Here is a 24363-nt window from a genome sequence, read left to right on the forward strand (position 1 = left end):
TCATTTAGCACAACAAGAAAAGAATAATTGTACTCCATAGTGGATGATGCCTCATTCATTAAACAGAGTTATTTCTTTTCTTTTTTCCAGACAAAGTGTCTGTGTGGTTTACATTTTTTGGGTAAATCTTTATCAAGAACGAAAAATCACTTGTTTTCTTTTAAATAGTATGCTTCCTCCTTTCAGCCAGTCAATGCTTTTATGACAGGCATGTTTTGTTAAAATCATGTCCCTGTGACTGATGTTCCTAATCACATAAAAAATTCCAATGGTCCTTGGACACCAGCAAATGTACTTCTACTGTGCCACTACATAATTTTTTTAAAAACATGTGTTTGCACAGAGCAGTCTTTACAATTTGCCTGTTTTTTTTTTATTTTTTGATATAGTTATTTCTGCTGGTCCACCACCAACCAGGCAGAGGAACTGTAGGCCACCAGAGAGCACTACCAGCGGCTGGTGGACGAGGAGGACCCAGCACATGCCCCTGCTCTTGGGCCTAGTTTCACCAGCTAAATGCCTGCACCTCCAACCTCCAGGCCACACCAGCGTCACCAGCAGCTTGGAGCACATTTGTATGTTTTGCTTCAACTTTGCACTGATGCCTTTTAGCTTATCCTGTCCTTACTATTTCTTAAAGGATATGCTGCCATTCCCTATATTACCTACAAAAATATAAATAAACAAGTATGATATTGCATCTGCAGTACAAGTTAGTTATATACTCACCCCATAGTTCTTTTACCTGAATAGATGAACTTATGGCTGGCGGCTGCCCCCTCTGTCAACCTTCCAACAACCTATTGGAGGATTTTCCAAGGTGCCTTCTTCATGGTAGTGGTAGTGTGCTAACACTGAAGGCATCCCAGTGAGGTCCCACTCACACCTAGGTGATATCCAACTGCAGGATTAATCAAAAGGATCACAGGTAACTAAATTGAAAGAAATGTAGAGAGCTAGTAGGTTATACATATACATTTATATTACAGCTTCAAAAAGACTGAGAACAGACTACTAACACCATGACACATCAAGGAAAAGAATGACCCATATTATAACAAAAACTAGCAATAGTAATTTTGTCTGAGCAGAGGGGAGCATGAAATTAAAAAATCAAAGTTATGAAATCTTCAAGTCATCGAAAATGTTCTCAAAGTCTGTACTCTGTAGTCAACAAGGTTCAGCATTTTAAAAATGCAAACCAAAGGCCTAAAATGTTGACGTGGATGAATGATGTTATTTGTGGTTGGGTAAGTGGGGCTGATGTGGGCTATTGCTCTCATAATAGAAGATCCTCCAGTCAGTTGGTGCCGCATTTCATCAAATCCTCCCACCAAATGTGTGATCTATATGATGTATATTAAGACACTCCTGCAAAGCAATCACATAGCCCAGCAGAAGATGGTTAGAGGTTTGATGAACAATGGTAAAAGGGATCTGGGGAAAGGTGTGACAAAGACAAACACAATACAAGAACAATATTCATGAGGGCAATGAGCAGCATGTCATCATCATCAATCTGTCGTGGAAGAAAACAAAGGAAGGAGTATGACACAGTGAAGTTAAATGCATTTCCAAACAGTCCTTCTGCACCAGAGACCCATGTTATCAGATATCTAAATGTTTTGTCTTCTAGGTTTGAAAAAATCAAATAATGGAGGAGTGAATTGAACTCAACCAGTTCTAAAAATATGATTGTTAAAAGAAAAATGATACAGTACTGCTAAATTGGGTGGTGCATCTGCATTCTCCTCAGGAATGTCTGTCACTCTTGGATGCCTGTCTAGTACAGACCAGTAGGTAAGAAGGGGTGTTGATCTCAGTGTTCGCCTTTCATTTACGCAGAAGACGAGAAGGCCTGCAGATTGTAAAACAGAAACTGTGTTGTAGAACCAAGTAAAAGGACAGAAGGAAGGTAAGCTTCATGAGGAGTGTGTAAGAAGACTCAGTGGCAGAGAAAACAGCAGGATGACTCAGAGTTTCACCAGTGCAACACATACACTCAGAAGCATTTCTCAATTCAATGCATCTCTCTCCATTCCACATAGCTGAGAAATAGGCCTCAGAGTCAGGGTCTCCCTTTGAAGTCGATAACTTCCTTCTTCTAGCTGTTGATGAGGTAGTCCCACCCTGAATTCTTCATTCAACTAATGACTCTAACTAACTCTGTCCCAGTCCTGACCCAGATAAACGTGTAGCGCACTGCTGTTAAAGAACAAGTAGAGAAACAGAATTTCAGTATTTTGTATAGGTTTGTGTTTGTTAACTAAAGTGACTGGTCTAGTCTCTGAATACGAATATTCCCCAAGACGATACCATTGGGGTAATTTCTACCATCCTCGATCACGAGGACCTGGATGGAGCAAACAAAGGGTTCATTATGTCCTGCATAGAAATGGTACTTAAAAACAACATTTTTTTATTCAAAGATGAAGCATATATTCAAATCAAAGGGACTAGCATGGGGGCTACCTGTGCCCCAAGTCTAGCATGTCTCTACGTAGGCAATTTTGAGCAGAAACATGTTTTTAATGAGATGGCCCCATATTTTGAAAATATCACCTGCTGGCACCGTTACATAGATGATATAATCTTTATCTGGAACGGTGCCAGTCAGGATTTGGAGTCATTTTTGGAATGGATTAATTCAGGGGATCCGAATTTAAGGTTCACAGCACACTACAGTAATTTGAATGTGGAGTTTCTCGACATAAGAATTAAAAATGTTCTACCTGTTGAGCTTTTTTCGAAGCCCACCGATAAAAATACTCTTCTTTTATATGGCAGCAACCATCCGCGATCCCAGAAAGACAATATTCCCTTTGGGGAATTTTTAAGATTACGACGAAATTGCACTACACTAACTGACTTCTATTAGCATGCGGAGCTTTTAAAGAAGAAATTAAAGGCCAGAGGGTATCCAGGCAAACTGATCAAACATTCATTCAAAAGAGCTAGATTTTATAATCGTGAATGTTTATTGGAGACAAACAAGGAAAAGAATAACAAAACAACAGGACGTATTGTTTTTGTTTCCCAGTTTTCTAAACTGAGTAATCGGATAAAAAATATAGTGAATAAGAATTGGAAAATTTTAAATTATGGATCAGATACTTCATTAGAAAACCTTTGTTCTCTTTCAGACGAAATAAAACCATTCGCAATTCACTAGTGAGAACATATAAACACACACAAGAGACCCAAACCTCATTAATAGGAGATAAAGCTAGTGGCAACTACAAATGTGGGACGTGTTGAATTTGCCCACTGTGTTTCGAAGTTAAAACCTGGTATATAACAACAAAAAGATTTGGGCCAAGAGCTTAAACAACTGCCGAAGTAAAAATGCTGTTTACTTTTTAATTTGCCCATGTGGTCTTGGGTATGTAGGAGAAACAAGTAGGGAATTACGTATTCGTCTGTTAGAACACAAATCTGCGATCAGGACTAAGAAAGAAAATGCTCCACTCACTGACCACTTTTTGAAATTTAACCATGACTGCAATCAATTCCAATGGTTCATACTGGAGAAAGTGGTGTTAGACAGAAGACGTGGTGATTTAAATATAAAAAGAAAGAAGAGAGAGCAATGGTTTATGTGCCATTTGAATACTGTGGAGGCGGGTCTGAACTCAAAAGAAGATTGGATGAGTATAATAGCTACATGATTAAAATCAGGCATCTGTGTTCATGACAATATTATATATTTTTTTTTTCACAGATGATGTCATTTTAAATATATTGGATTCTGACAGATTAGAATTGGGATGTGTGGATAGGATCAAGTTACACACATTTTCAACAATTCTGTTTGTATCAGTTGAAATTGTGGCTAGACATGACTCATGTATAGAGAGAATATAGAATCAAATCAGGATGATATGTGCCACCTTTCTGTATGTGTATAATATGGTTATGTGTTAGTAAATGCAAGAAGTTACACATAGCCTGGGCACCTCATAAAATACAAAACACAGTGGAATAATTGCATTATCCTACTAATGAGAATAGGGATTGTCAGATATGACACGAGGTATGGGATAATAAGTGTACAATTTTACCAAGGAAAAGAGGTATCATCTTTTGAAGATTTATGAAATAAAAATATAACTGGTATATTTCTCAGAGAGATAGAACACAGGTGATATCGAGTCTTAGGAATCACATAGAGCCCGTGTCTTTTTATTATATAATGTATAACGCTACAATTGTATGAGCCTACCAACTGTAATAGGTAGTTTTACAAGTTCGAGTAAATACCAATAATATTGGTAGAGGTGCTGCCGGGTATACGATTCCCATATGATGCCAAATGTTGTTATTTGGATTAATTATAAATGGGAATAATAAAGCTGGTCGATGTGTGAATCAATGACGTTGAGAGAAACAAACAGGGACAGCACAAGTCACGAAGTTAGATATGATGAGTCCGTCGCTCTGGCGCACAAATAGGGAGGCAGTGTCAGCACATGCCGCCAGCAATACCGGCCTCAGATATTATCATAAACATTGAAAGTAAGGGGAAAAAACAGAATAAACTATTATTTTCTAAAAACTGTGACCCTTAAATTAGAGATATTAACAATATATGCTGAGAGTACTCCTAAATTATAAATATTCTTTGAATATCTATCGGTAATCCCACATGGTTTTGATCACATGCACGACAGAACCAATCATGCACAGGGTTAGCGGGATCAAATAGGAAGACACGGTAGGAATAATCACGAAAGACGCAACAGGAGTACTTCCGCGTTGACGCCATGTACCATACGTTGTAAGGTGAGATTAGAGCGTTTTTCATCTAGGGGTGGAAAAGCCGATAATGCTAGTTTAGAGCTTTATTCCCCCTTTTTGTTTGTTTCAAATTTCAAGATGAAATAAGAGAAAACTCATAGCTTGGTCTTTATATCTTTGGATTAGGTGGTGTAATTAGTAGGGAGGATCATCACGGACCTCCTCCGCCCTCTGAGAAGTGGAAAATCGAGTGATTCATACCACACTTAAGGGGGTCGCATGAACATAACCGTAAGGTAGGCACCCAGGAGGACATAAGATGGTATGTACATATAGCGGTTTTTTGGATACAAATAGGCAATATCATGTCTTTTTCGTTACAGACTAAAAGGACATTTTAAATTTCGAATATTATCCCTATTATAATCATTAGAGGAATGTGGGACGAAGCAAACACAAACTGAGCAAGGCTGAAATAGCGGACATTATATATCAAGGTGAGAATAAAACAAATAATAATGAAAATTATACAGATCTTGACAGAGACAACGGGGAATACTACATATATAGCTACCAATAGTATGGTTCGTACAATTGGGAGGAATATAAATTCGGTGTAGAAATGAGAAACACAATCAAAATTTTATGCCTCGATGGATATAAATACTAAAATGGATATGATGGGGGTGAGATTTACAATGATGAACCCCGTCATTAACACAGTGGGTTCAATTAAAAACCAATAATACACATTGATGTAAAATGACATGGGAAAGAAATATAATCATGACATCTGAGACAACAAGATTTAGATATTTATATTAAGTAGGATGCCACAGCATATGACAATATCATATGGTCAGAAATGAGGCAAAACATGACATTAAAATAGTAACATGTGGCATATAATAAACAATGGATAAAAAATGTAAGACGAGAAATCAATTGTTGACATTGCCAGTATAGTTTAAGTCATGTTAAATATATGCATCTATTTTTAATAGGATTGAACAAAACAGACCTCATAATTGAGAAAACGCCTATTATTTGTCTTGAGAAAGATGGTTATATAGAGAGAATCCATCGAAACGCGTCGACGCATTTGAGAGCACAATCAAAGGGATCGCCACAGTTTTGGAGATAGAAGTGTGGCAGATATATCACAAACTGTGTTGTGAAATTGATGGTCCAATTTGATGTGCAATACATGACAAAGTGCATTGTCTTTTATGTTGTTTTTTCTGTTATGCGGGCTCATAACAGTTTGTCATTATTTGTATAACAATTTATACTTTTTCTGTTATATTGTGATATGATGCATGCTTTTTATATAATAAATGTAGAAAAACTCTAAGGTGTATATGTGTAATTAAACATTGTGATATTGCAAAATAGAATCATTCAAGTGTTGGTGTAGTTAAGGGATTGTTATTGTATACTAGTCTCTGAAGAACCAGAAAAAATGAGTGGCCTCTGCAAGTAAATCTTGCTAAGTGTGAAAGGGCCAGTCACCTTCAGGAACAATGATCACCCATCAGCCCCCAAACATTGTAAATCATCTAAATCAAGTTTACAAATTAGTTGAACACCCTCCCTCACTGTCTGCCACCAAATAAATCATCAATAATCACTCACAATCCCTCAATAATATATTACTCATTGACGCAATAGTTACCTGTTCTAATCCAAGCATGGTGATAGGTACAAATTACATCTCCTCTTTGATGCAAGAAACACATTGGAATTTGGCAGTCTTGTAAATCAAAGGATCTTCTGGGTAGCCCTTTTATGGGATAAAGAAAGAAGGATAGGAGTGGACTGTACAGGTACATTTTCGCTAAGTAAATCTTTAAAGGACAATCACCCATCAGGCACCAAACATTGCAATTCAGCAAAATCAAGTTTGCTATTTATTGAATAGCCTCCCTCACTGACAGTCAACACATGAATTATCTATTATCACTGACAATCCCTCACTCATTGTTGTAATAGTGTAGTTACCTCTTCCAATCCAAGCACGGTTAGGTAAGGTAGTAGGTACACAATTGTATCTTTGACGCAGGCAACACATTGGAATTTGGTATTGTCACTCTTGTAAACGTTCTTCTAGGGCAGCCCTTCTAAGTGATGAAAAAAGGATAGGCATGCAAGAGAGGCAGTCATTGTCTCCAATATCATGAAGGAATCATGAAGGCTTCTTCAATGCACACCGGTTCAAATGAAATTCGGCCATATATGTGACTAAAAAATGATGGGGCAGCATAAATCTGACACAAACTTAATGTTCCACTAGCTACTTTTTTGTTGCAAAGAATGAAGTTTAACAAGAAATAATTGAAAAGATCTATGGTGGCACTGGCATGCTCAGTCTAGTATTTAGAGTTTGTCCTCAAACTCAGGTGGTTCACCCAGAAGTTGGTCATCTAACACACTTGATTCTGACCAATCCTCCTCCTCCTCCTACTGTGCTGTTTCAGGAACGGTGTAACTGAGTGGTATGAAATGTTTGTTCATTTTGATCATGGTCAATTCCTCCATGTTTTGAGACGAGAGACTGGTCCTTCTCACTGAAACAATTGCACCAGCTGAACTGAACACATGCTCAGCAGACACACAGGACAAACCAGAGACTGTGTTGCCAGCCTGCTGAGCTCTGGCCATTGGTAGATCTTCTCATACTAATACACCAATGGGATCTGATCCACATAGACCTCTTTTGGATCATCCAGATACTCCTGGAACTTCCTCTGAATGGTCATTAGTCCTGCCACTTGCTCGACCTCTTTGCCATCGCCTCTGCATGGGACTTAAGCCCTGTCATTTGATACCAATCCAGTGCAGAGTTTGGGTCCTATCCTTCTGTGGCTGTTGCTGCAGGTGTTCTGGTTGCTGGTCTTGGCTGCTGTGAGACAAGACTGCCCTCTCTGGAAGTTGAAGGCAGCACTCCAGAACTGCAGAGTGGGACTCTAAGCTCCAGCCATTCTTCTTTCAGGTCTCCGGCTTGCTTAACAATCCACCTCTTGTATTTTGAAGCATTCTCTTCAGAAAATGGAATGAAAGTGGGCAGAATTGTATTGTACTGTATATCAAGCAGTGTGGTACAGATGTAGTGTTTGGACAAGATGATGTCATGTTGCAGCCTTGTATTACAAGCCAAGCATTAAGCTCTCAACCAAGGCATGCAGGAAGTTGAAGGCAGCACTCCAGAACTGCAGAGTGGGACTCTAAGCTCCAGCCATTCTTCTTTCAGGTCTCCGGCTTGCTTAACAATCCACCTCTTGTATTTTGAAGCATTCTCTTCAGAAAATGGAATGAAAGTGGGCAGAATTGTATTGTACTGTATATCAAGCAGTGTGGTACAGATGTAGTGTTTGGACAAGATGATGTCATGTTGCAGCCTTGTATTACAAGCCAAGCATTAAGCTCTCAACCAAGGCATGCATGTCTGTGTTTTCGTTCAAAACCTGTGAATACGAATCTTTCAGACACCTTCTTTAGCTGGTCCTGTAGCAGATACAGCAATGGGACAGCTTAGCCCATCGTACTGTCCTACTTGCTAACTTCCCGGTTGAAAACCTCAAAAGGGAGTAGCATCTGTGTCAGGCATTTGACTATGCCCAATTTGTCCGCATCCATGGTCATAGCTTTCTCAATTGCACCCTTTCCTCTTTGAATGACATAGTCATTGATCTGTTTGTACTGCTCAAACAAATGTTGCAACATGTAATAGGTCAAGTTCCAATATGTTGGAACCTCCTGTATCAGGACTTTAACTGGTACTCCATTAGCACGCTGAATAATCTGTAGCTGCTTCTGGGCTTTAAAAGAATGGCTGAAAAGAGTGCAGGTTCTTCTGCAGGTGGTCAGTATGTTGCACCACCAGGTTGATGTAATGCACCAAACACAGGAGCCTGAAATAGCCTCTGTATGCATGGCCTTGACTATATTACGGCCATTGTCCATTGCAATAAATCCACATCTGAGACCTCTGGGTCTCCTCAGCCATTCAGACTCCTTACTGTTAAATCCGTCCATGATGTTTGCAGCTGTATGTGATTTCTCTAAGGTGAACATGGCTACTGTTGCATGCCGCCTAACTCCGTTGAATCTTTTTTCAGGGCCTAGACCTGTAGATAGCTTTTGCTTTACCCCCAAAAAGAGGTCCAGTCTGCAATGATGCATGAGTAATCAGTCTCCTGACAACTGGTCCACATGTCTATCTTCAGGTGGATAGTGTGAAGAACACTTTGTTGCAAAGCTTGTCCAACCAATTGCAGCACATCGCGATGCAGCGCTGGCACAACAACGGACATGTGGCTGCAGAAATTTATAAGAATCCCACTCCTTCCACAAAAAAGGGAAGAGGTCCAGTGCTAATTATTTTGCCAACCTCCCATTGTGAAAATGTGCCATACGGTGGTTGTGGATGTAGGGCCCCTCCTGCCTAAACATGCCTGTAATAGTAGCCTATATTTTCTTCTTTTCTGGGGCCAATCATGCAGGTGACTTTTGAGAAGTAGGTGGTGGTAGACTCAGTGGGCCCAATTCACAGAACTAACTTAAGTCAAAATCCTAAACTTACTACCATTTTGGTATTCACAGAAGGCACTTACTCATTTTGTTATTCACAGAAGGCACTTACTCATTTCGGTATTCACAGAAGTTAGGAGTCCTAACTTTAGGACTCCTAAATGCCTCTGTGAATACCGAAAGTCTTAAAGTTAGGATTTTTTTCAGTTTAGGAGTAGTAAAGTTAGGACTCCTAACTTTAGGACTCCTAAATGCCTTCTGTGAATACAGAAAGTCTTAAAGTTAGGATTTCCTCAGTTTAGGAGTAGTAAAGTTAGGCTTCCTAACTTTAGGACGCCTAAATGCCTTCTGTGAATACTGAAAGTCTTAAAGTTAGGATTTTTCTCAGTTTAGGAGTAGTAACGTTAACTTCACCACCATGATTATATTAAGCAATTTTTTTAAGTTGCTCCTCCCATCGGATTTCATTATGTTTTTTCATATGAGTCGTTTGGCCTCCAGTACCATAATGTGAACCAGGCTTACCTCGACGATCAATTGTGTGACAAATGTTGCATATTGTAATGTGCCCCCCCCAATGTGTTAATCGTAAAAATGTCCCAAACTGTAAAAGTACATTTTACTGGCCCACTGCCAATGCTTGACGAACTGGAGGTAGTGGGCGTACCATCGAATGCCTCTCTGCAGTGGATACTTCTATTGAGGTAGTGGTAGGTGCAGGACTCAGCTGGGGCTTTGAAAATATGGAAGCTGGCAGTGCTACCTGTGCCACCTCCCTCAGAGCAGGTTGAATAGAAATGTTGGATTCCTCTGTGTCACCTTCCACAATGACTAGTTTGCCGTCATCCGACTCATCATCCGCTTCCATAATTCTAAGGCTTTCAGGAACTTTTCTTTTCCCTTGCCTCTCCTGGCATCTCCTGGACTCTGCTGGGGTCCACTCTGTGTCCCTATCATCATTGTCAGAAGTGGTGCTGGGAGGAGATGCTGGAGATCTGGGAGCCAATGATTCTAAAAGAGAAGGGTCCTGCTCGGCATGAAGCTCAACCTCCTGTTCCGCTCCATCATCAGCAAGATATACTATTGCTGGCTGCGGCTTCTGTCCACTTTGCTCTGTTTCCTGAAACAATTGGGTACAACTTGGCGAAAGGGACAAATCCAATTCAGCATCACTACTCGTCTGCGTCGCCACAATTGCAGTGGCTGCCTCACTGACAGACATAATCTTGGGCTTAAGCTGGGGTGGTGCTTTTGATGCGTGAGTGCTGCTCCCAGGTTCCTCCCTGGAGGCCGGTCTGGCAGGGACATCGCTCTCAAAATGTTTTGTTGTCGGCACGCTACTAGTGGAAAGCTGCTTCTTCCACAGAGCACTTTCTCATTTGGCAGTGGCACCAAGCTGCACAAGTGGAAGAGATTGGACAACTGACTTCACTGTGCAGGCCTTCAGTTTGGCAATACTGTGGATAAAATGTCTCTTCTTCTCTTGTGGCACTAAAAGCAAAGAAGCAAGAAAACCTTTAGCAAAACGTGGCATTGCTGCAGTTTGAATTAGTACAGACTATGACAATATTCGTGTGGTTGGGTACTTAGGTAATAATAAATCAGCCACTTTAAAGTCAAACCCCACCACTGTACCATAAAATGTAATTTAAAAAAGGGATAACCCAATATACAGCTCCTCGAGACCCTCACGGGTAAAGCAGCCATGCTATGCAAATCCTGATTGATTGATTGACAGAACTCTTTCCTTTATGTCCATATTGTCTAAAAAGACGCCTGTGGCACTCAGGGAACTGCATGGGTAAATGGAGTAATAATCTTTAAAATAATTAAGATTAGTGTGCACCTATGGCAGGCAATGTGATCCAAAGGTAATGGAATAATCATTAAAAACAATGAATTATGCTAATGTGTCTGCAGTGCACTGCAGCCAGGTTGACCAGGAGAAATGTAATTATACCTAAAAAAAACTGAATGTTGTTGCACGGCTGTGCGCCTGTGGTGGATGGATGGATGGATGGATGGATGGACCAACCAAAGCAAAAAGCAAAAAACAAAACCAAAACCAAAATATTTTTTAAATCAACTAGAAAATATCAAATAAAGTTTTCATTAAAATTAAAAATTCAAAGTAAATAAAAAAGTAAACAAAAAAAATTAAGTGAAAAAATGTAAATTAAATCAATAATTGCCGACATTTGTATGAGAGGATGAGAAGACACCTATTGTGAGGCAAGGAGATGCGAAATTAAAAAAATGCAAAAAAAACATGTAATATCTGTTCATCAAAATCAGATTCTTAATATACATATACCACAATGATCCTAATACATTTTATTAAAATGATATCACATCCATCCACGCAAGCCTATGGCAAAGGCACACTAGGTGGATGCCCAAAATGGCTGTCAGCCACATCGACAAGCAACAGCAGCAAGCAAGGAGGCATGGGTAACAAAGAACACATGCAAGCCTATGGCAAAGGCACACTGGGCATATGCATAAAATGGCTGCCAGCCACATGTTCAAACAAGAAAAGCAAGCAAGGAGGCATGGGGAACAAAGAGGACACATTCAGATCTATGGACATATAGGCACATGCATCATCATAGGGTTTTGCGATTCCTTAATAGCGATTATTAAGGAATCGCAATTAAGGAATTGCAAAAGCCTATGCATGTAGGAATCGCTAAAGAAATAGCGATTCCCACAAATTCCTTAATTGCGACTAGCAAATTGCGAGTCGCAATTAAGGAATGTCTTCCCATTCATTCCTATGGGCCTCCAGGCCCATAGGAATGAATTAGAGATTGCGGGAGCAATTTGCGAGTACCAGTAGGTACTCGCAAATTGCTCCCGCAATTTTGATGGTGCAAGGGTGTCAAAATGACACCCTATTGCACCCATGTATGTTCACTCTGCACAAATGTTGCATACACACATGCTCTAAGGGCATGTGTGTGGGCAACATGAAACTTAGAAAAATGCAAATAAGTGCATTTTTCTAAGTTTTCGCAAATTACCATGAGGTCCAGCCTCATGGTAATTTGCTCACGCTAATAGCGAAATCGCTATTTTTTAAACTGTAATGCATTGCATTTAAGGAATCTCAATTAGGGATTCCTTAAATGCAATCGCTATTTAAGGAATCCCAATTTTGAGATTCCTTAAATAGCGATTTTTGCATTTGGGATGATGCATCCCAAATGCAAAAATACCGGTCGCAAATGGGCAGATTCTGAGAATCTGCACGTTTGCGACCGGTTTTGTGCTTGATGCATGTGCCTGATAGACTCCACAAAATGGCACCTGGCCGTATGGCATGTAGAACAAAAACAAATGGTGGCCTATGGCAAGCCCACTAGCCAGACAATGGAGGCATGGTAACATTGAAGAAAACACTGCCATTAATTTGGCAATGACAACAACAAAAATTAAATGAGCTATACAAATTTTACAACAACACACATCCTCCCAAGGCATCAAATATACCCCACATAGTCACTTTTTGTACACAAAAAATCTTGAAATATAAAAAAACACCTTTTTTTTTAATCCAATGCTATCCCAACGCTAAATGAGATTGTTAAACAACATATACCACAGAAACAATTGTTTCATGCACTCATGACTAGTACTGGCCTCTGCCTACTGACTGAATGCCTCCTTGGCATACTAGGCACAGAGTAAAATATATAAATATTGCAAACTTCAACTAGTAGAAAATGTACTGAACTGTGCAACATTGTTCCTTTACAAAAGAAGAGAAATGCAAACATATAACTAGGCCTCTACTGAAACTGCAGGCCACCCACAACAATACATTTTAAAATTCAAATTAAAACTGGTGCATGCCCTCTATCAACCAAACAACACCCTTATACAGAGTTTTTGAACTTACTTGCGAAATTTCAAATACAAAGTTCTTAAATCCAATGGTATATATGCAGCAGGCAAGGAGAGTGATCCCTCCAGCTCCAAATCAGAATGAAAAGTGACCAGGAGAAGGAAAAAGCACTGGGAGAAGCCTGCTGGACAGGAACAGCAAGTTCGAGTCTCTAGGGCACTTCCTTCTTTCTTACACAAAAAAACTATTTGAGTGGTCCTTTCGAGAAGAAAATCCACTCGAAAACATCTTTTTGTATATTTAGCTGTTTTACAAGCTCTGAAACTATTCAAAAGATGCGTTATTGATTGCAAGGGACTCTACATTGGTGCGGTTGTGGCCAGAAGCTGTAAAGGCAGGTGCGAAGCCTTGTGCGTGATAGTGGCCCGAGAATATCATAGTGCGAGCAAGCTGCAAAACAAATCCTGAGTGCGTGAAGGGAACCAAAAACTCTGCTTTGCACACGGAAGTGCCCACATTTTGCAAACCCTGGCCAAGCGGCAGTGTAGGCGTAGCAAGACCTGCATGATGCTCAACACACAGTTCAGTCTACAATAGCCATCTCCTGGCATATGGGGATCACCCAAAAAAATCCTACACACGGGCTACGGCTACGGACCTAATGGTAATCTGAATCCTCACACCTCGCACAGGGAATGCTCACAGTAGAGCTCCCCTCTGGACCTTGCTCCCTCCAATGTTCTCCTCTTCCTCACAGGGAATGCTTGTCTTGGAGACCAGGCAGGTGCTGGTGCTCCAGGGCAGGAGGTCTTGGTTTCCTGGGGTGAAGATCCCTCACCCAGCACGGAGACTAGCAGGCCTCAGCCCCCGGTCCTGGCCACAGGCAGGAAGTATTGCAGAGCATTCCCTTCTCATACCGCTTGTCTGGCAGCTTGGCAGATGAGAAATCTTGTGGGACTGTATCTCCCTTTCTCATAGTTCTTTTCAGTCACCAAATGTGATTTAGGGTCTGTGATTTTGAAGTTTTAGTTTGGGGTTCGGCTTCTGTTGAAGTGGACGATTGTGCTTTTCTTCCTTCTTCATGAAAGATGTCTGTCACAACAGGCACGACTCTGAAGCAGATGTCCCAAAACACAATTCTTGTGAGTGACCATAGTTCACACCTTGACGTCAGCCATTGTGATATATGTATCGAAAGGTTAATCCCAGACCACCAGCCATACTGTTCATGATTAGGGTCGGGCGGAACTCACGGATTTAAACTCCGCAAGACTCTGCCGACTCTGGTGAGTTCCACAAGCAACAGAATTCCAGTTCGTCACGCTGCTCATGTTGATTTTTAGAGCAGGGTGACTACTTGAGCTGCAGCTTTCACAACGCATGTGGCAACTTTCTCAATGTGAGCAGTAGTGACCTGCAGCCACGGTCCATGTTGAGAAATATTGCGGTCTAGTGCTTATTTTTCTTACTCTCACTCGCCAACTGAACATTGTTGAGACATGCCTGCCAAATAATCTGCCACGCGGTGGTTGGGGAAGTTTTTGCCAAACTCAGTACTCCTAGTGGAGTGCCAAGTGGGCAAAACTCCGCAAGCTCCACCAACAGAGCAGAGTTTACCACCCACCCCTATTTATGATTCCCCTATGAGCCCCATCTCCCTTCCTGAGATGTGTCCATGCCTCTTTATTGTTATCATAACTGAATAAAATAGCAGCCTTTTGAAGTTTAAAGAGAGTTGCTTCTTTTTCCCTCCATTGTGTTCCCACCTAGCTCACAGGATTGCAGCAATAAACAAATCTGTCCGGGGGGATTATTCTCCTCCACATGCCTTCAGCAGGCATGCCTTGGCTTCCCAAAATGGAGCCCAGGGTCCTCCATATAATGTACCATTGCATGCACACTTACTCAGTCCACACTCACAGTTTACTCTGCCCAGCACTGTTTCTCCATATATTGTACCCTTATATGTAAACATGCATTCTGCATGCACACTCAGTCCGCGTGCACTGTTCAGCGAAGAAGATTTTCTATGATTAAACAGGGCCTGCTCTTTACACAACCTAACTATGTGCTTTGCACAATGCTTCACCCTTCATGCATTGTACTTCGAGCAAGCACACATCATCTAGCATATGATTTCATTGCACACGCACTGCACAGCAGTACATCTCTCATGCAATGTATTTCTCAGGCATACATACAACCTGGGCATGTACCAATCACACATGCACTGCACAGTAGTGCCCCATCCTTGTTCTGTACCCTTCCCAGGCACACATACAACCAACACAGAGTCCGTACTGCTGCACTGTGTAGCACTCCATATATTACCTGATGTAGTCCAAGTGTGAGTTAAGCACACAGCAGCGGAACTTTTAAAATAGTGAGTGAGCCTTTAGACCTCACTCCGGTGACACAGGGTGAAAAGGTCCTGTTTACTACTACTGATCACCACACTGTATGCTGCCACCACCACACTTGTGTAACTTGACTTCTGGTGAAGGTAGTAGCCTTCCATCACTGTGAAGGCAGCGCTTTGGGCGCCAGGTCCAACAAGACCGCAATCCGTGAGACAGGCCTATGTTGTGGCGGGCACTCATGATCCGTGGTCGCCCATGACAAAAAAACAGTAACACAGATCCAGACAACAGTACTGTGGGGCACTCAAGGCAGAGGTACACCTCTCTTACCATGTAGAGGACATTATTTCATTTGCTCTTTTTTGTATGAAATCGTTAAAGTGGAACTTCATGGAATGACAGGTGGAATTCCTGATGATGCATGGGAGTGAGTAAGCTACTGATTTGCATACAGTCCAATTTATGTTTTAGAGCATCATGTGGTCATTGATAAAAGACAAAATTCTTTGTAATGGCTGCAACTGCTAATAAGTGATAAGATCCTTCATCGTTGTTGGGCATACACTGGGAGAACAATGTTTGCCTTGTTGCATTTCACTTCTTCAGTGCTGAAAAACAATTTATGCTGTAAACTAAATGATGTAGAATAGGTAAGGTCTAACCTGTATTCTCTGTGTTTATGTTTTTTTTTTTTAATTCTCTTTCATTCGTTAGTTTGTACACCCCAAGTGTCAATTTATATACATTCTTGTACAAAAGTATTCTTTGGTGAACAGGGATAATCTTTAAAGAATTGTAGTTGTGTCATACATTTGGATAAGTATTCTGTCGCTTGTGTCCTACTGAGCTTTCCTGGGGAGCAGGGTATCTCCATATTAGAAACCGAGGAGCATTGTGAGATGCACAATCATGTGATTACAATACCATGCCGAACACTGTGGCGGATCTGAGGAGTAACTACAAGGAATGTGTGAGATTTACTGTTAGGTCATAGTGCATGATGGCCACAGGTTCACCCGAGCAGCATGGTCGGGGATTACAGGATGTTTGTACAGGGGTATGTTGCCATTTGTGTGTAAATAGGAAATAAGGCGAGCGACAGGCTAGGGACACAGTGAGCCTCAGTTTTTCGATTTAGGGTGAAAGGTTGCTTGTCTGGCGCAGGCTTGAGGTTTACATAAGTGTGAAGATCGTTCAAAGAATACTTTAGAAAAACACACACAAACATTGCAGGCGACAAAGGAGTTTTAATGGAAATCAATACCATTTTTGAAAGCTAGTTTATGCAACCAAATCGTTTTTTTTGTTTAAGTATCCACTGTGATGCAGGACAGAACAAAAGGTCACTTTTTCATTCATATGAGTTTTCATTAAAAAATGTTAACTGAAACGGAGGTTCTGCGGCAGGAACTGAGCTGAAACGACACAGATCCTATTTACCTGAACAAGCTGTCCTTTAGAAACATAAATTTAAATCCTAAAGTAAGTTATAGTTGCGCATTCATGGATATTGTAAACTAAGTGCATAATCACGCAACTAGTAAAATAGATGTTCTCCAAGCATCATGCCACTGTTCAAGCACATACCAACAGTTTAGCAAACAACAACTACCTCACGCTATGAGTTAGTTGTTTTAAACAATAAAATAAAACGCTGATCACATGATCTACACGAGCCACACATACTAATCTATACCCTAAATACACAGATTGTGTGGCTCAATTATCACAAATAATTTTTACAATCGAATCGTAAAATATAAAAAGAAAAGTGATGGGTAAAGGTGAGGTTTGAATTTGAGAATAGGAAGCAGATAGGCGTTAGGAATAGGGATCATTTCCGGTTCATAGTCGGGGTAAACGTTTTTGTTAATTATAGAGACAGGGTAGGAGTTTTTGTAGAGTTATTGTATTGTGAAGGTTATTATAATAAGGTTTCTATAAGTGAGGGGTTAGGTTTAGATTTGGTTTAAGGATAAGTATGAGGGTAATGGTAATGGTTAGAGTTCATAAGGTTTTAAAGTATTTCGAAAACACAATTTAAATAAATATACCAAACAATGGTTGCAAAAGGAGCAATGGTTTCAATGAAAATAAATGTATATTTTTGGAGTAAAGGCTTTTCAACCAAATATATTTCATGCAAGGTATAGAAAACATTGAGATTTTTAGGTGGCATTGAAAAAAATTTCACAAATTAATTTTCTCTGAAAAGTACTGGGATGAAGTGACATCGATCCTAAAAGATAAAGCCACAGTAAAAAGACACACATGTGAATGCTTATTCCATTGGGATGCAGGATATGCGCGTAATGCAGATTGACCATAGTGACTTTAGGTCTGGCTACAGACAAGTTTAGGTATGCAGCACTGAGATACAAAGAGGGACTTTGGACCATCCCCTTTCAGCCACTGGTCGCTTCCTCCCAATCCCATTTAGACATTATGTGGGGCAAGTATGAGTCCGATTTATATTAACCTAGAGGATTAATGCACTCTTTTAACATTTACCAGCAGTATGCAAGCAGCTGTTGAGACAGCTGCCTCGCTGGGTGCTGAAAGGGAGCCCATTGCAAGAAATTACATGGACAGTTCTTTCTGACTGTGCTGTCTGACTAATCTGCTGCATGCTACCCTGTGGAACTAACCGCGGGCTTCAGAGAGGGACTAGTAGGGCTAAAGTACTGAAAATGAACTACATCAAGCGAAACTATGCTGCTAAATACCATGCAGGCTAACAGTGAAGCCTACCGCTCATTGAATGGGATTCCCTTTCCAACATTTTCATACATGTGATAATACAGGTAACCATAGACCAGGGATTCCTGTTAAAAATCCATAGTCTATGCTAGCCAAGCTTTTTTATTGTTTTGATTATGTTCAGCTTTATTTATTTTTAGGAGGATTTTTATCTTCTCCTCACCACAAAAGCATTTCCCACCACCACAAGGCAATGCATTTCCCCCACCCACTGATGGAATAATTGAAAGATCACCACCTAGCATGGGATGCTATCTGCGTTGTCTTGACATTCATCCCCCTTTACTTTTCTTGCCCACCATCCATGTAGGATTCACGTCTTTCCTTGACCAGTGGTGATCTCCATATCTTAAGTAATGGACGTACGTAAGCTTTCTTTTTTTTATTAGAACATTGGAATGTTTAGCGCTCCATTGAAGACCATGGTTTGCTCTGGGCTTCTAATGGCTTAGGAAAGCCTGTAGCATCAGTATTGCAATGTTTGTTCACAGCTGTTGCTGTGAATAAGGGCCTCACTGGGCCAGAGGGGATTTCAACCCCCTCGAGCTCCGTGAGGCCTTTGCTTTACAAATTGAACAGCCCGGTCTCTAAGGACAGAATGCTCTAATAGGCTTAGAGTTCGTATCGACTCTACCAGCCATTAAAGGCCCGCTCCCTTGATAAAGGCTCTTGTCTTTGGGCCGGGCCACTAAAGCTGGAGCGGGCCTTTAATTGCCAGTAGAGCTCTAAGGCTATATTAGATTTTAATCACAGTACAGAACAAAAGCCGCAGTAGCACATTACATCTCATATTTTCATGCAATATCACCAGTGGTTAATTTGTAGGAAAAAAAAGTGCTGGGGCTCTCGTCAGGAGCCAGCGTGCACCAACCCATTTCTGTTGTAAGCGGCGCCTAAAACAGAACTCCTGTGCATACCAAAAATGAATGTTTTCTTGCTCAAATACCTTTGGGTCGAGTTTGAGCTATACGCGCCAATGTTCATGATTAAGTGCGAGCCCTGTGTACTGGAAACCACCGGCTCAAATTAAGCACTGAATATCACATTACACCTATGAGCAAACCGATATGGTACATCATTTACTGGATTACAACAATCTAGTTTTAACACTCTGGACATGTCATGAGACGTATTCCAGCATGAGTGTGGATCCGAGTGAAGGAACTGCTTTAGCAGTTTGTAACTGGCAGAATGGGGCCCAAATGTCTTATGGGAGGGCAGTGGAGTGTGTCTGCCACAGGCTGCTCCATCATGTCATGGTAATAGGTAATGTCTATGAGGCGTTGGGCTGTTGCAGGTGTTGCCTTCTGCATCCAAACCACGGCCAGTCTTCTTTTGACAAAAACCATGGATGCTAAGCAATGTATTGTGGTAGTTAGAGTGGATATGTCTCCTAATAAAGCTGTATGAGGAGAAGGGTAAAGCATATCACTTAAAATATCAAATACCCCCGCCAACATAACAAAACTTTGGGACAACTGATACTGAGACACATATTTGATGTATTGATATTGATACGTTTTGTATAGCGTCTGAATGCCCGAGGGCATCTTAGAGCTGGCGTCTGCTATGTATGGTGCTGGACAAGAGGAGTGTTTAAAATAGCATGTCATAGGGGAAATGAAAACATCAAAGTCTTGAGATGTTTTCTAAAACAGGATAAGTTTGACTGACATTTGAGATGTCCCGGCAAATTGTCCCAGAATTGACAGGTGGTGTAAACCAAGCTTCTACTACCCCATGTCATTTTTTTGATATTAAGAACAATAACTGTCCTGGAAGCTGCAGAGATCAAAGATCTTCTCGGCATCTACCAGGAGAATTTCTTCTTCAGGTATTCAGGGCCTATACCATACAAGGATTTATGTTCCAAGCAGAGTGCCTTAAAAAACACTCTTGTTTTGACTGGGAGCCAGTGGAGCTCCAATAATGCCTCTGAGACAGACTGGAACTTTGGGATTCTCTTGAGGAGACGGACTGCTGCATTCTGCAGTACCTGCAGCTTCTTAAGTGAACGTTGATGAATGATCAAATATATGCCTTTACAATATTCCAGCCTGGACAGAACCAGCACAGTGAAGACTGATTTTGGTAAGTCGAATGGAACAAAAGAGAGGATTTTTCTCAGAGTTTTCAGCAGTAAAAAACAAGATGAAGTAAGTTTATTGATTTGCTCAATAAAAGATAGTCTGGAGTCAAATATCACCCTCAGATTCCTGGCTTTAGACACTAGAGCAGGGGGGAGGCCCATAGTCGGAGGCACCAAGATAGGTTCCAGAGGAAGTGTTCTTTTAAAAAGAACCTCGGTTTTATCAGAGTTCAGTTTAATGTTGCTGTTGCTCATCCAATTAACAACTGCGCCCATACAGCCATTAAAAGGGTGCGTGGCCTCGGTTACATCACTGGAGATTGACACTGGAAGTTGTGTACCATCCACATAAGATACTGACAAGAGGCCAAATGTATGGATTGGTCTGGCCTGGGGGGGGCGGCTAAATAAATAAATGTTGAAGAGTGTAGGGCTCAGTGATGACCACTGAGGGACACCACACGATAAAGAAAAAGGCCAAGACGTGCAGAAAAGTGGCATTAAGAAGGCCACTTACACTCAGAGTTGACCCCAATCCCCAAATTTGGGAAGTTTCTCTGGGGTGTAATAGCATTGATGTAACTACTTAAACTGTATTAATTTACGCTTGCAATTAAATGACACCTCTTTTGATGGAGCACAACAATACGCCCAGGATTTGTTGAATAGTTGGTATTCCTAGGAACTCTACCATCTATCTTTAGCATGTTAGCAGACAAAGGGATATTGAGTGGCCTTTATCAGCCCTTAGAATGTAGGCAGTGAGAAGGGACATTTCAGGTTCTGGATAAGAGAAAGCGTTGTGAACCCCACCCTGGCAGCCAAGCACTATCTATGATAGCTCAACTTCCCAATGATGCATCCCGCCTGACTTCGAAAGTTTTTCCTGTTAGGAAGGAGCTCTCAGGGAATAGGCCACTCAGTGTTACCAACCCAAGTGTACGTATAGTTTCTTTATACCTTTTTCGATGGTGTTTGGAAGTAGTGGGTTATCAGGGAGGGGCAACAAAGGAGAATGTAGTATATCAAGTGCCTGCAACTGTTCCATTTTCTACCAAACTCAACAGGTCGTCGATACATCAACATCATCTTTCACAAGATCAGGTTGGACGCACTCCTTCCCCAACACTGACTGGGTACGAACAGTAGCACGCTCAACTCTAACATGTGTCACAGTCAACCGCAGTGCAACCCAGTATTTCTAGTAGTGTGCCTTGGCCACCAAAGAATAGATATAGAAATCTGGTCCCTCAAGCCCACCATCCTCTAGGGGCCTAATGAGCACCTCCCAGCAGATCCTAGTTAGACCTATGGCCCAGATGAGCAGAGTTGATACCTGCTGAATCTGCCTGAAGAAAATGTAAAGGATGTAAATTAGAGTGTTAGCAAATGTATAGAGGAACCTATGCAGGATCACCATTTTAATGAGAGAGATCTGTTCTGTATTTAAGCTTTCCTTAAGTCCTCTGAGAAAATACCTGTTAATAAGGAGCTGGTAATTTTGTTTCTGACAGGGATAGCCATAAATGCTGATAGGAGAATCTTTTTGAATGTTCTGTAGAGCAAGGGACCAACGGACAGGCGGCTGGGTCACTTGCTTGTGCAAGGTCCTGAAATTCAGCCATTGAGGGTTGTTTGGAAGGCAGTGGGGGATGATCATATATTTTTTGAGGCGGTTGTTTTTGGTTGGGTAATTTTGAGGCAGTTGATCTGATTAAAGCTATGAATCCAATGTGTCCACTTTGTTTATGTAATGAGTAGGTATCTTACTGCAAAAACCTCGTGAATGGGGGATGTTGATTTGACTGCTTTCTGGATTATAGAGTTTTGCTATAATTTTAAAGAGGTAATTTGAAGGGGATCTGACATTTTAGATCTAGTTGAGTAGTGGATTTGTTAAGTGTTTTTATTATTGATTTGTACATCCTGTTGTGTCTGCTCATGAGAGCTCTTGGATTTATGCCAGATCTGTTGTAGTGTAGAAATGTGTCCTTTTATCTTACTTAATTCTTCGTTTATCCAGGGAGCTTTCTGGGTATCAATAAACTTAGAACACACAATGGCACAAATTAATAGTGGTTTACTTTACCTATAGTGCAGCAGCTGTCTTTGTGTACATCTTATATACATTATGCAAGTTATGATCTAATTTGTCATTTCTGTTCCATTTACTTAAGGCATTGACTTGAATAGGACTCAGTACGTCATGCAATCATGTTTGACTTTTTTAAATTAATGTCACTACTGACTGTAAACTTGCAAAGAAAAGGGGTATGCTGGATTACGTTTACAATTCCATCTGCCTAAACATTTGCCATCTTTCCATTTTAAATTAGTCTGAGCAAGGCATGATTTATATAATCAATTGCTTTACATCAGTAATTAAATTATGGTCAATTACACTACATTAATGAAAGCATTAACACCATGTGCATTACTATCTGCCACTGCCAAATCCATTCTCTAAACAACATGTTTACTGTTCTCACATTCAGGAATGCAGATTCTCTCCAACTACAACCACACATACTTCCACTTATTCTCTTTTGGATCTAAAAAATATCAAAGTAATGGTGCAGATCTGAACATTCAGTAAGGAATACTCACTAATGGGGCAAATTTGAACATGAATGATGGTGGTAATTCTTAATATATTGTGGACATTCTTGACACGATGGTTCACACGCCTGGCACTAATTGTTGCCATATTTTAAGCACTCTTGGAAGAATGGTGCCCACTGTTGGTGTGATGCCTACATGACTGCAATGTTTGTAATTTTTTTTAATACATATGGGGGAGATTTACCATGTTTTTATGTAGCGCACTGCAGCTGCCGCAATTGCTGCGCTGCGTGAAAAGGAGATAGGAGGAGAGTGCCCAATTTCGTAAAATAAGGCACTCTACTCCCCTCTCCCTTGCAGTGGTTCTAAAATCAAATGCCGTGCATCACAGAGACATCTTTGCGCCAAAGTTTAAGGGTGTCTCCATGAGTCTAGCATAGGTTTTGTACTGGAAGGGAATCCTTCCAGTACAAAATACCATGCTTAGACTAACTTGAAGCCTTTTCCCACTTTGTATGCGGGTTGTACAGTGCAGCACACATGCAAAGTCAGAAAAGGAAGGAAAAATGAAAGCATTTCTCCTTCCTTGTACCAACTTTGAAAGGGAGCTGTCATTTCACGCTAAACCCTGTTTACTTTGTTTAGTAAAATGAGTTTAGAGTGAGAACCCTTGGGTGAGTATATGGGAACAACCATGCTCCACCCATGGTACGCCCCCTTGGCACAAGGTAATGCAAAGAAGCTGCTTTATATTACTTTTCCGTTATTTCTAATGCTAAATAAGTTTAGCACTGGAAAGTAAATCGGAAAAAAGGATTTTGTGCAAATTTGTGTCACTTTTGTGACAAAAAACATCGTAAAATCATAGTAAATCTCCACCACAGTGTGGACAATTTTGGAACGACAATTCTCAGCCATTATGTAATGCTTGCGCTGATCTATTATTGGTAATATTTGACTTCTTTCATATCATTGTCACTTCTGTCTGATTCCTCAACCTATAAGATGTCTACATCCATCAATGTACGCACTCATGAATCCATTCTTGCACTCACCACCTCAACCAACCATTCATATATTAATCCATCCATCTAATTATGAACTCATCCAATGCTTATTCATGTACCCAGCCAGCTACTCATGTATCCAGCCATGCACTCACTCTCTCATACATTCAGCCATCAGCTCATTACCATTACTTATGATAGATCTCCTGAGGCGGAAGCCGAGAGCGCGACCTGAATAATTTTTAACAATTTGAGAGTCACTTGTGTGTTTTTAAATCACTTACCCCTCTCCCCCTCCTGGCACCACATCAGGGCACCAGCTTGCTCCTGGCCAGGCCGCGCAGCCGATCTCAGCGCTGCCGCGGTAAACCCACTACAAAATCTTGCCGCCATTCCTGACGTTCGCGGAAGCCACGCCCCTTTCCCAGAGGCCACGCCCACCGCCGAACCAGTACTTAAGACGCTGAATAC

The sequence above is a fragment of the Triturus cristatus genome, chromosome 8 (assembly GCF_964204655.1).
Source record: "Triturus cristatus chromosome 8, aTriCri1.1, whole genome shotgun sequence".
Taxonomy (NCBI): Eukaryota; Metazoa; Chordata; class Amphibia; order Caudata; family Salamandridae; genus Triturus; species Triturus cristatus.